Genomic DNA, 9,782 nt, shown 5'->3' with positions numbered 1-9,782 from the left:
ATGGTTCATAATAATTCAGTTTTATTTTTATAAAAGCAAATCTTCTATAGTAGCCAGGTCTATGTATTTGTCTCTGCAGTAACTCAGCGCTTCAGTCCAGTTCTTCAGCTCATAAACAAACTGGTAGTGATGTTTAACATCTGAGGCGATGGCACACAGGCCTGCAAACACAGTAAATAAATGAGTTTAGCTTCAATGCATTTCTGTGTAATCTATTCTGTTGGCAGAAAATTTGTGTCAGGAGTAAATATAATGCATCATCTTTTTCATTTCTGTGAAGAAAAACAATGAAAGTTGAAGTCCCTTAGAGTTACAGTAATAATCTTCATCACAAGGATCACACTTAAATATGATGCTGGAAACGTAATAATTCAGACTTGCCTGATGCCGCTATGATGAACAGAGCTTTGTCCATTCTTGTATGTTCCCTGCTTTCTCCTTTGGTCCGACTGTTGTGACATGACTTCTCATCTTCATCCTCATGCAAAATGAATATGCAAGTTACTTCCAAGGAGGCGATGGATGCATGTGTGTGTGCAGAAGTCAATTCAAAACAAGTCAAATCAGTTTTCCTTACAGTCAATCGTTTGCATGAGGGCGTCCTAGCTAATTAGGACATAAAGGAAACCTACTTACACCCCATCTAGAAAAACATGGAAGGAACAGAAGTAATAAGATTCACAGATATTTTATATACACTTTTATACCACTTCATGAAAAAGGTAAAGCCCTGAAATCACACAAGCACGAATATCATGAGATGGGCCGGCTCAAAACTGTGTTAAGGGTTCAAATATCGAGGAGGGATACAGGAGGGATTCAAAATCACGTGTGGGGAGATGAACAGTCACACACTCAGCGTCGATCTCCGCCCAATAATACACAAGCAGTTGTTTTTATAGCATCAGGGTATTATTGATGGCGCCCCCTCATGCGTCAAAGCAGATACAATACATGCATAACTTCCAAAACCACAAATGTTCTGGTAACGACTTTTGACACAGTTTGAGAAGAACATTTTCTTCGCCTCCAAGCCAGGTGCGTCCAGCTCATATACCAATATAAACAAACAAAAGACAATAAGGAATAACCTGGTTATTCAAATAGCCTCATCCAGACAGCTCCTCAAAATAACCACCAAAAAATGCACACTTTACAGAGGAAACAAAGACATTTCAGAAGTACACTTCCTGACTTATTCTAAGTCATCTGTTACCAAGAAAACTCAAACACAGCAGGTTGCTTGAATACCCTCAGGCCTTTATTCAGGCCTGTTTCTAGATTATATGTGATATATGTATTGTAAGCATGTATGCAATCCTTCCATAGCTCTAGGCCACTTTGCTCAATAGATCGGCCGGACATCGCGCCGGATGAAGCTTCTGACCATCAATTAACTGACCGAGCTTCAACTCTTTAACCCTTTAAGACCTACCATAGAACCAAGTCCATCAGAGCTTATATTATATTTTTACCTGCTGTGGAGCCATTTTTGGGAGCATTTGAAGTTGCTATACATCAATACAACCATTACAGCCTAAATTTTAATAATATGTCTGCATTAAGTGCATAGTCATTACATAAATTGCAAAAAAGTGCAATAAACTACAAAAGAATTTAAAATCGTTTTTTTTAACATATATTTCTAGTTAGAGAAATTTAAGAGGCTTATCCCTCAAAACTGTAAATACAAAAAAGTTGCACAAAATAGTTTCCCACCACTTCATAGTTTTATTTTTGAAATACACCAATTATTATACACTGCAGGAAAAACGAAATCCAACGAAAATAAATATTATAGTGCAAATTTGCAAAAAAGCCGCATATGCATCAAAATAAACTATTTCCAGCTGTGCATTATGAGTCCTAAGCATCCCAGAAACGACACAGAAAGTCATAAAGTCAAAGATAACTTTTAAAAACACCAGTATAGGCTCATGAGGCCCTGATGGTAAAAAACTACATTTCTGCGAAAATGACATCACTTCCGGTTTTCGGGCAGGTAATGGCGGACATGCGATAGTTCATGCTGATGTCTATTCCAACATAGGAAGTGTTACAAACAGCTGATCGGCAAAGCGTGTTTCTGGAATATTATGTTTTTGTTGCTGCAAGTGCTTTTTATGCAGTTTTTGCAAAGCTGTATGTGGAAGGAAACTGTGACCGAGGACAAGCTGATGGCATGAGATGTAAGTACAGCTCCTCCGGTTTCATATGGAAAAAAAATTATTGTGCTAGCTTACGTGGTTGCAGTGCTACTGGGATTTAAAAATAGTTACGCAAAACGGAGCGTGCCCGCTCTGATTGGTTTTAAAGGGTTAAAAGCACCAAAATGCAATGTGTATAAAATGATTACAGTTGCTCCTGCAATGAAAGATTATTATGTGATTATGCTAACACCTGAAATACAGACTTTAATGTAATATCAACAGCTCCAATAAATGCTTTAATGCAATGCTTGTTATGTGGTTCTAATGCAATAATAATGACTTAATGCAAGGTTAATTAATGCAATGATAATACAGATAACAAGTAACAGTGAAATAATTTGTTTTATCCCACAACTGGAAGGTCCATGTCTGTAGGTTCAGCTGTGTCTCCCTCCTGTGTTTTGTTTCCCTTTGTGTATATAAGTGTGTCTTCTGTCGGGATGAGAATATTATTTTACTGTTACTATTCATAACCATTATTATTACTGTTGCATCACTTATGATTTATCATTATTATTTCATTAGAGCATTTATTGAAACTGTTGATGTTACATTAAAGTCTGTATTTCAGGTGTGAGCATAATTACATAACAATCTTTCATTGCAGGTCCAACCGTAATCATGTTATACACATATTGCATTTTTGTGCTAATTAAAGAGTTGAAGGTCGGTCAAGTTAATTAATGGTTTGCTCCTCAAAGTACAGCTATTGAAAGGATTGCACGCATGCTTACAGTACAATTTACCACATATTATACATGCTGTCCAGAGATGGAATAAAGGCCTGTGTGCCCTGTGGTATTGAAGTTTGCCTGGTAACAGATGACGCAGAGGGAGGTCATGCACTAAGGTTAAAACACAGACATACAGTCTGCCTGAATACACATACACAAATAAGTGAAGTGCAGTAAGTGATATAACAGGAAGCATCTGGCGGGTGGCGGAGGAACAGAGGAAGGAACTGTTCTTTTTTTAGAATATGTCCTTGGCAGAATTACTGGAACATGCATGTGTTTTTTATCTGCGTTGACGCATATTACTCGTCATCAACTATGTTATATATATGACACCCCATTTATTGTTCGGAGGAGATCGAGGCTGATGTTTTGCAGAGCTCATCTTCCCACATATATGTGTTTTAATAAAATCATTGTTTTGACGCACAATGGACCTTCCGTCGTATGTCTCTTTCCTCAAATACGAATCAGGACACTTCTCTCAGTGCTTGTTGTTGGTTCATCTGCTTTTCATGCCCTGTGTTTCATGTTTTCTTGTTTGTTTTGTTAGTTATCCCAGTTCAGGGGTCCGTTCTTCGTACCTCGCTTACTACATCCAAGATCAAATCATCGCGCTAACTTTGAGCTCGCTATTCCAGTTCTTCAAACACACCTGTTGTTGACGATTAGTACAGCTGGATGAAGTAATGTGAGATCACTGGGTGGCTTAACAGGGGCTACGCATTGAAAGTAGAAACATTGATCGGTAACCCTTTGATTGGTCGGCGAAAATGTCGAAGGAGCGCGCTCAGTATTTTTCTGCAGCAGAGGAAGAACTCTTGATTGAGGGATTTCAGGAGTTTCAGAGTTTAATTAAAACGCAAGGGAACACTGCAAAGGCTGCAGAAGCAAGGAGAGAGGGCTGGCAGAAAGTTGCTGACAAATTAAACTCGTAAGTAATTTAATAATAATAATAATAATGGATTGGATTTATATAGCGCTTTTCAAGGCACCCAAAGCGCTTTACAATACCACTATTCATTCACTCCCACATTCACACACTGGTGGAGGCAGCTACGGTTGTAGCCACAGCTGACCTGGGGCAGACTGACAGAGGCGAGGCTGCCATATCGCACCATCGGCCCCTCTGGCCAACACCAGTAGGCGGTAGGGTAAATTTATTATATTACACTATATTATATTATATTATATTACATTATATCCTCTTTCACATTAGAGCCACGACAGGACCCACTAGAACATGGGAACAAGTAAAAGTGGAATATAAGAATATTCTACAGAATGGTAATATTTATCACTTATATTGCTTTTAGTCTCTTGAAAAGAGACCCTGAAATAATCTGTTTGTTTATAACAGCAACCAAGAAAAGGGCAGAGCAAAAAAAGACAGGTGGTGGTTGATAGGTTTGTATCCTGAACTTATTCGCTGGAACGTTGAAGACAATACAATTACACAACAAAGCAAGACACAAAGTAGGCAAAGTTCTTCAGCCGTTCCTTCGCTTGACCCCAGTTGCTCTCGTCCATTCTCCTGTAACACTGCTCTTTTATTGAGGTTACATGAATATGCATAGGTTCATTAACATATGACGTCTACATACACACAAAGAGTACCTTGCCTGTGTGTGTGTGTGTGTGTGTGTGTGTGTGTGTGTGTGTGTGTGTGTGTGTGTGTGTGTGTGTGTGTGTGTGTGTGTGTGAGGTCAAGATGTGACCCTGTGAAGACTCTCCAAAGCTGGTGCCAGGAGTCTAGCGGGTCCATCTGAACAAAGGGCTCTTATACTTAAAGAGATGTACGTGTGTTTGCTATACCATATATCAATAAGAGAAGATACGACCTCTCCTAGGAGGTGTGTGATCTATGCCAGAACACTCTGTAGAGGAGTGAACGCACTCCCCTCTTCATGCTACACAGAGTTGTTACAGACCTCCTAGGATGAGACATTCTTTCAATATACAAATGATTATATACTTCTAAGCATATATGAGTAAATATTTCTAAGCATAAATGACAATCAACAATACAAAACCTAACATTCCCCCTTTTGACAATTATGCTAGAAAAGTTCCCAGTTATGAATACCTCATGTCTGACAGTTTCAATACAAACATTTTTATACTCAGCATATGTCAAATCACCCTAGATTACTGAAAAAGTACACAGTTTAACAAATGTGTTTGCAGTTATCCCATTCCTCATTGATCTCATCCAATGGCAAACTGCATCCTACGAGCAAACAAATGAATTGTTAATGGTCAAAAGAGAAATTAACATTTTCAAAAACATCCCAGCTCTGCGGTGATCACTCATCATCTGTGCAGAGTGGTTTGAGTTCTGCAAGGCGTCATGAATGTCTCTTCCAGTTGTTTCCATCACGGTCCATAGGACCAGAGTTCAAATGTATGTAGAATAAACATTCAAACATACCAGTTAGTTTTGTTGTTTGTCAACATGGGTCTCAGCTATCTCCAAAGCTGCAGACCTCTCAGCACTCTAGTTTTATGGCCTCTACCAACCCCCATCACCTCACTTCAGGCCTTCGTCCTGCGAGGGGGATATTTATGAATCCTCCATTGTCCATGCTCTGCAGAAAAACCTCTCTGTGAAAAGGGTGCTGGATTCAGTTATCTTACTGCTGTTGTGATCCCAGCAGCCTTCAGAGTGTCATCGTATGCACAGTATAGTGGCACAGCATTAGGTGATGTTCATAGGAAACTGCTGTCATCACCACCATAGCTTCTGGTTCCTGTGCTTTTCACAGAATCATGATGTCATCCTCGAACTCCTTCTGCGCTGTCGATGGAGCTTGGCACGCTCCCCTCATCCTTCAGGTGTCCGTCTGTTGTCCACAATCTCCTCTGTTGGTCTCTGGAAATCCCCTTTGGCACAGCTCTCATTCCAATGCCGTTTCATGGTCCTTGCTGTGGCTCCAAAGTCTGGTCTCATGATGGGCCCCAACCAGCTCGACCTTTGACCTCAACCACTGCCTGGGCTGTCAGCTATGCCTGGAATGGTTCTTGCTTCTCACTGGGCCTCTTAAGATTTCTCAGGAGATCCCTTTCAGCAATACTCTGACTGCTGCACCTGTATTTCCTTGCTAGGAGGAAAAACTTCCATTTGGAGAGCATGTCAACAATCATCAAACCACATTTTTTAGTTCAGTGAACTTCACTTATAGGCCATCAAAGCCTCATCTGAACACGGATGTACGACTTGCATAGGTTTAATACCTGTAAATAAACGGTTAATCATAGAAAACATTATTTCATGTTAATCCTGGACCCCTCCTCTTGACTCATGGACACTCCCACGAGTCAACTCATCAAACCTGGATCCCTGTCCTAAAGAAAAAGGTTAGCTAGATCATGTCCCAGGCAACATCAGGGCATCTCCGCTGGAGTAGCTCCGTAACCCTGCAATAAAAGATGTTAGCGTGTTTTGCATATTAAGTTTGCTTAACACCTGGCTCTCCCAGGAGCCTGCATACACACCATCGTGGCCTGGAAAGCAAAATCTGGAAGTGAAATCAAACTTCACACTTGTAAACAATTGTATCATAAAAGTAATAAAGCATTCAACATCAGCAAGACAAGTGTCATGTGCAGGTTTTCCCAAATCAGTAAACTACAACTATTACCCTAATTTGCCTCAGACATGGATCATCCCATGTGCTCAGTTAACATTAATGTAATCGGTGACTGCCCTTAAGCAAAGTCACTCCACTCATATATTACTATGGGCTCAAAAGTGGCCAGCAAATGAGCCCATATTAAACTATCCCATAAACACTGCATCTCTTATTTGTTTTTCCTCATGTCACTTGTCCGCTTCTGCTGAATCCTCTACATGCATTCTTAGAAAAACAAACATTAGCAATACACATTGACTGTGGTCAGACGCAGGTCGACAGGTTCCAGAGGTGCCATAAAAAGACCATAAAGTTAGCCATCCATTGCTGTGGAAAGAAGTGACACTAGTTTTCAACACAGGAAATTTCTCACGTTATTCACATCATCAAAGTAACCTTCACATTTTCCCAACAACACAGTGTAACAGCACCACCACTCATGACCTGGAAACACAGTTTCTTCACATATAAACCCAGAAATCCTGTAGTAGGAAAAAACATCAACCAGTTGTCCTGGTATAAATCACGTGATCAAACCACATGAAGAACTGTAATGCTGTAGAAAAGAAAATGCAAATGTTAGCGCTGCGCAGGTGTATACACACTTTCTCACAGTTTCCTCTGTGAGCAACACAAGGTAGTGAATAACACCCCTGGTAGATGCACAGACACAGAAAGTGGCACTTAAAAGGTTAAATCATCACGCAACCTCGAATGTTGCTGTCATCTTTCTGCTCCTGTAAAAGGAAACACACATAGATTCATCTGCACCTTTGTCAGGTGGGGGTTAACTCCGCACAGTCGTGTTACATCAGTAAAGTCTTGTCAGCTTTTGTCAGCTTTTACCAGTCAGTCAGTCAGTTTTTTTTCTTTCACTCATTCATTCATACATTCATTCTTTCTTTCTTTGCTGATAGTGGAACCTATCGTCGCATTTAGTTTCCACTCTCAGCAAAATGACGTCATTTCAAAAAGAAAAAGAACTTTAGCTCGGAATACATCGCTGAATCCTTTTTGGACAGGAACTTACTTTCTAATTGTCCCAAATAAGTGGCTTTCTCCAGAGCCCATTTTAATGTGGAGAAACTCACTTGTAACAATTACCTCGACGACGTGTCGTACAGCACTTTCTGTTCTAATCGTGCAGATCTGCTCAAACGACAGAGATTATCGAACAAAACTTTCAGTGCACTGTGAAAGTATCAAAATAAAAAAGCCTTGTTAAGTCATGACACAAGCTCCTCATCTCAGGAGGGTAAATCATACCATTAGCATGGTTTATCATACCATCATACTAATTGGCAGGCTCAACTTCACAACAAAAGGAAAAATCATCAGCTAGATTCACTCCAAACCAACCATCAGCTGCACAACACACAACATAACCCTAATGTCCTATTAGCTATGAGTTTAATCCCCAGGTCTGTGCTCTTCACTCATTTAGGCCACAGATTTTATTCAGTTTTCCTTTTTCCCTTCATCCTAAAACATGTGACATGGTGTCATGAACTTCACAAAGGAAGTTTGTTCTGACGTATCCAGAATTGTGTATCTAGGTACAGGATTCACTCGCACATCAAAATAGGAAACTCAGTGTTTTAGAGTCTCCACTCAACACACAACAAACCAACACATCTCATTCACTCGTGCTAAAATTCAGTCACCTTTCCTTAATCTAAGAACGATCAACTAATTTGCATATCAGCTATTAACCCACTAAGTTGACAGGACAACAGAAATGCACGTTCAAAATGTTATCACAAAAATAGAATTTCCCTCATACAGTAAATTACTTGTGCTGCATCAATCAAGCAGCAAGCATTTCCCAATTTACTATATCAACGACTAAATTTATTGTCTGATCACTGGTTGGTCAAACCAGAATCTTTTTTTTTTTCCACAAAAGTTAAACTGTTGTCCTGCAACCTAGAGAGTTAATTGTCAGCATTGGATAAATTCAGTATTTGATAACAAGTGTCTGTTAAATTCACACTATTTTAACACTGATGAGAGATAACAAGATAATTTTCATTGCATGTGTGTTTGTGTTATTAGGCAGGTTTAATCAATGTCTGTGGAGCTGCATCTCCAGCAGGGCATGTTCTTAAAGCTGCCTTTCCTACACACTTCTCTGCTATTATTTGACCATTTCTTAACTAATGTGCTATGAGTCCACTGGACTTTGCGTCACACGAGGTGACTTGGACAAGATGATAAACAGACTCACATGCTTAAGATGTTGTCTAATCTTCATGAGCTCTCTTGTGTTTGTAAGTGTTAGTAGGGTTAATGCATGTTCTGCTTGTGTGTGTGATTTTGTATATGTTTCTTTTTTTGCAGTGTTTCAGACTCCTTCACAATTTTCCAACTTAAGCAGTCAGTTTTCTTTTCCCCAGGTTTGCTAACCCAAATTTTGATTTCCCACATTAAATAACAGCATTCCTCTGTGTTTCCACTTACTCTCACTCTGTTGTCCTCTCCCACTTTGACAGTCCAACAGCCGGCAGTTCTCCTTCAACTTTGTCCTGTGTTTCACTGTCTCTTCTTGCCATTTTACTGCAAGGTGGCAAATGTCAAACTCCAACAGTCTCCTCAGTTCTCCTCAAACGTTCTTTTCACATGCACAGTGAATTTGCAGCTTGTTGGACACACAGTGCCATTCATCCGATCAGGCAGGATGATGGGTTTGCTCTTCTTCTCCGATGCTGTTTGTCCACACTGCTGCTGCTTGCTGGGACTCTTTGCTCAGGACTTTGCTGCTGTCTCTTTATCTGCCATGTTATTGCTCTTTGGAGCTGCATTCCTTGTCTTCAGGGAGGAGTGAGAGCTTGCTTGTGAGGTTGAGAAACACATGGCGCTGTAAATAACTCAGCCAGAAACTTGGCCTGCATGTTTCCAATGATGTTAAACTATAACTTTCTTCCGACTGCTGCATGTGGAAAATTGATTCAGGTCTGCTTTTCACCTGAAAGTGACAAACTAACAAACTAAGACATTTTCATTATTATCATCACTACTTAATCAACACACATCTCTCTCTCTGTGTGTGTGTTTTTGTGAACAATCCTTTCTTAAAAGCAGAAAATGAAATTGTAGTTGTTTTTGGCTAATCAACACAAAACCTTTTTCCTATGTTTTTTTTTCATCTACAATACAAATTCTTTCTTCTTCACTCTTTTTTTCTTTCTTTACAATAGCTGGTGACC

General features: G+C 39.8%; 1 long non-coding RNA gene across 1 annotated transcript; it reads right to left on the bottom strand.

Moving 5' to 3' along the window:
* Positions 1-52: 52 nt before the first annotated feature.
* Positions 53-9,493, bottom strand: LOC309697043. Its single transcript, XR_014273737.1, has 3 exons — positions 9,037-9,493; positions 382-478; positions 53-161 (listed from the first exon to the last, which is right to left on the bottom strand). It is a non-coding gene; the product is annotated as an uncharacterized lncRNA (long non-coding RNA).
* Between the last annotated feature and the right edge of the window lie 289 nt (positions 9,494-9,782).

This window comes from Aulonocara stuartgranti, assembly GCF_965226115.1.
Source record: "Aulonocara stuartgranti genome assembly, chromosome: 20".
Taxonomy (NCBI): Eukaryota; Metazoa; Chordata; class Actinopteri; order Cichliformes; family Cichlidae; genus Aulonocara; species Aulonocara stuartgranti.
Note: the sequence above shows the minus strand (reverse complement) of the source record. Positions and strands in the feature narration are given on the sequence as shown.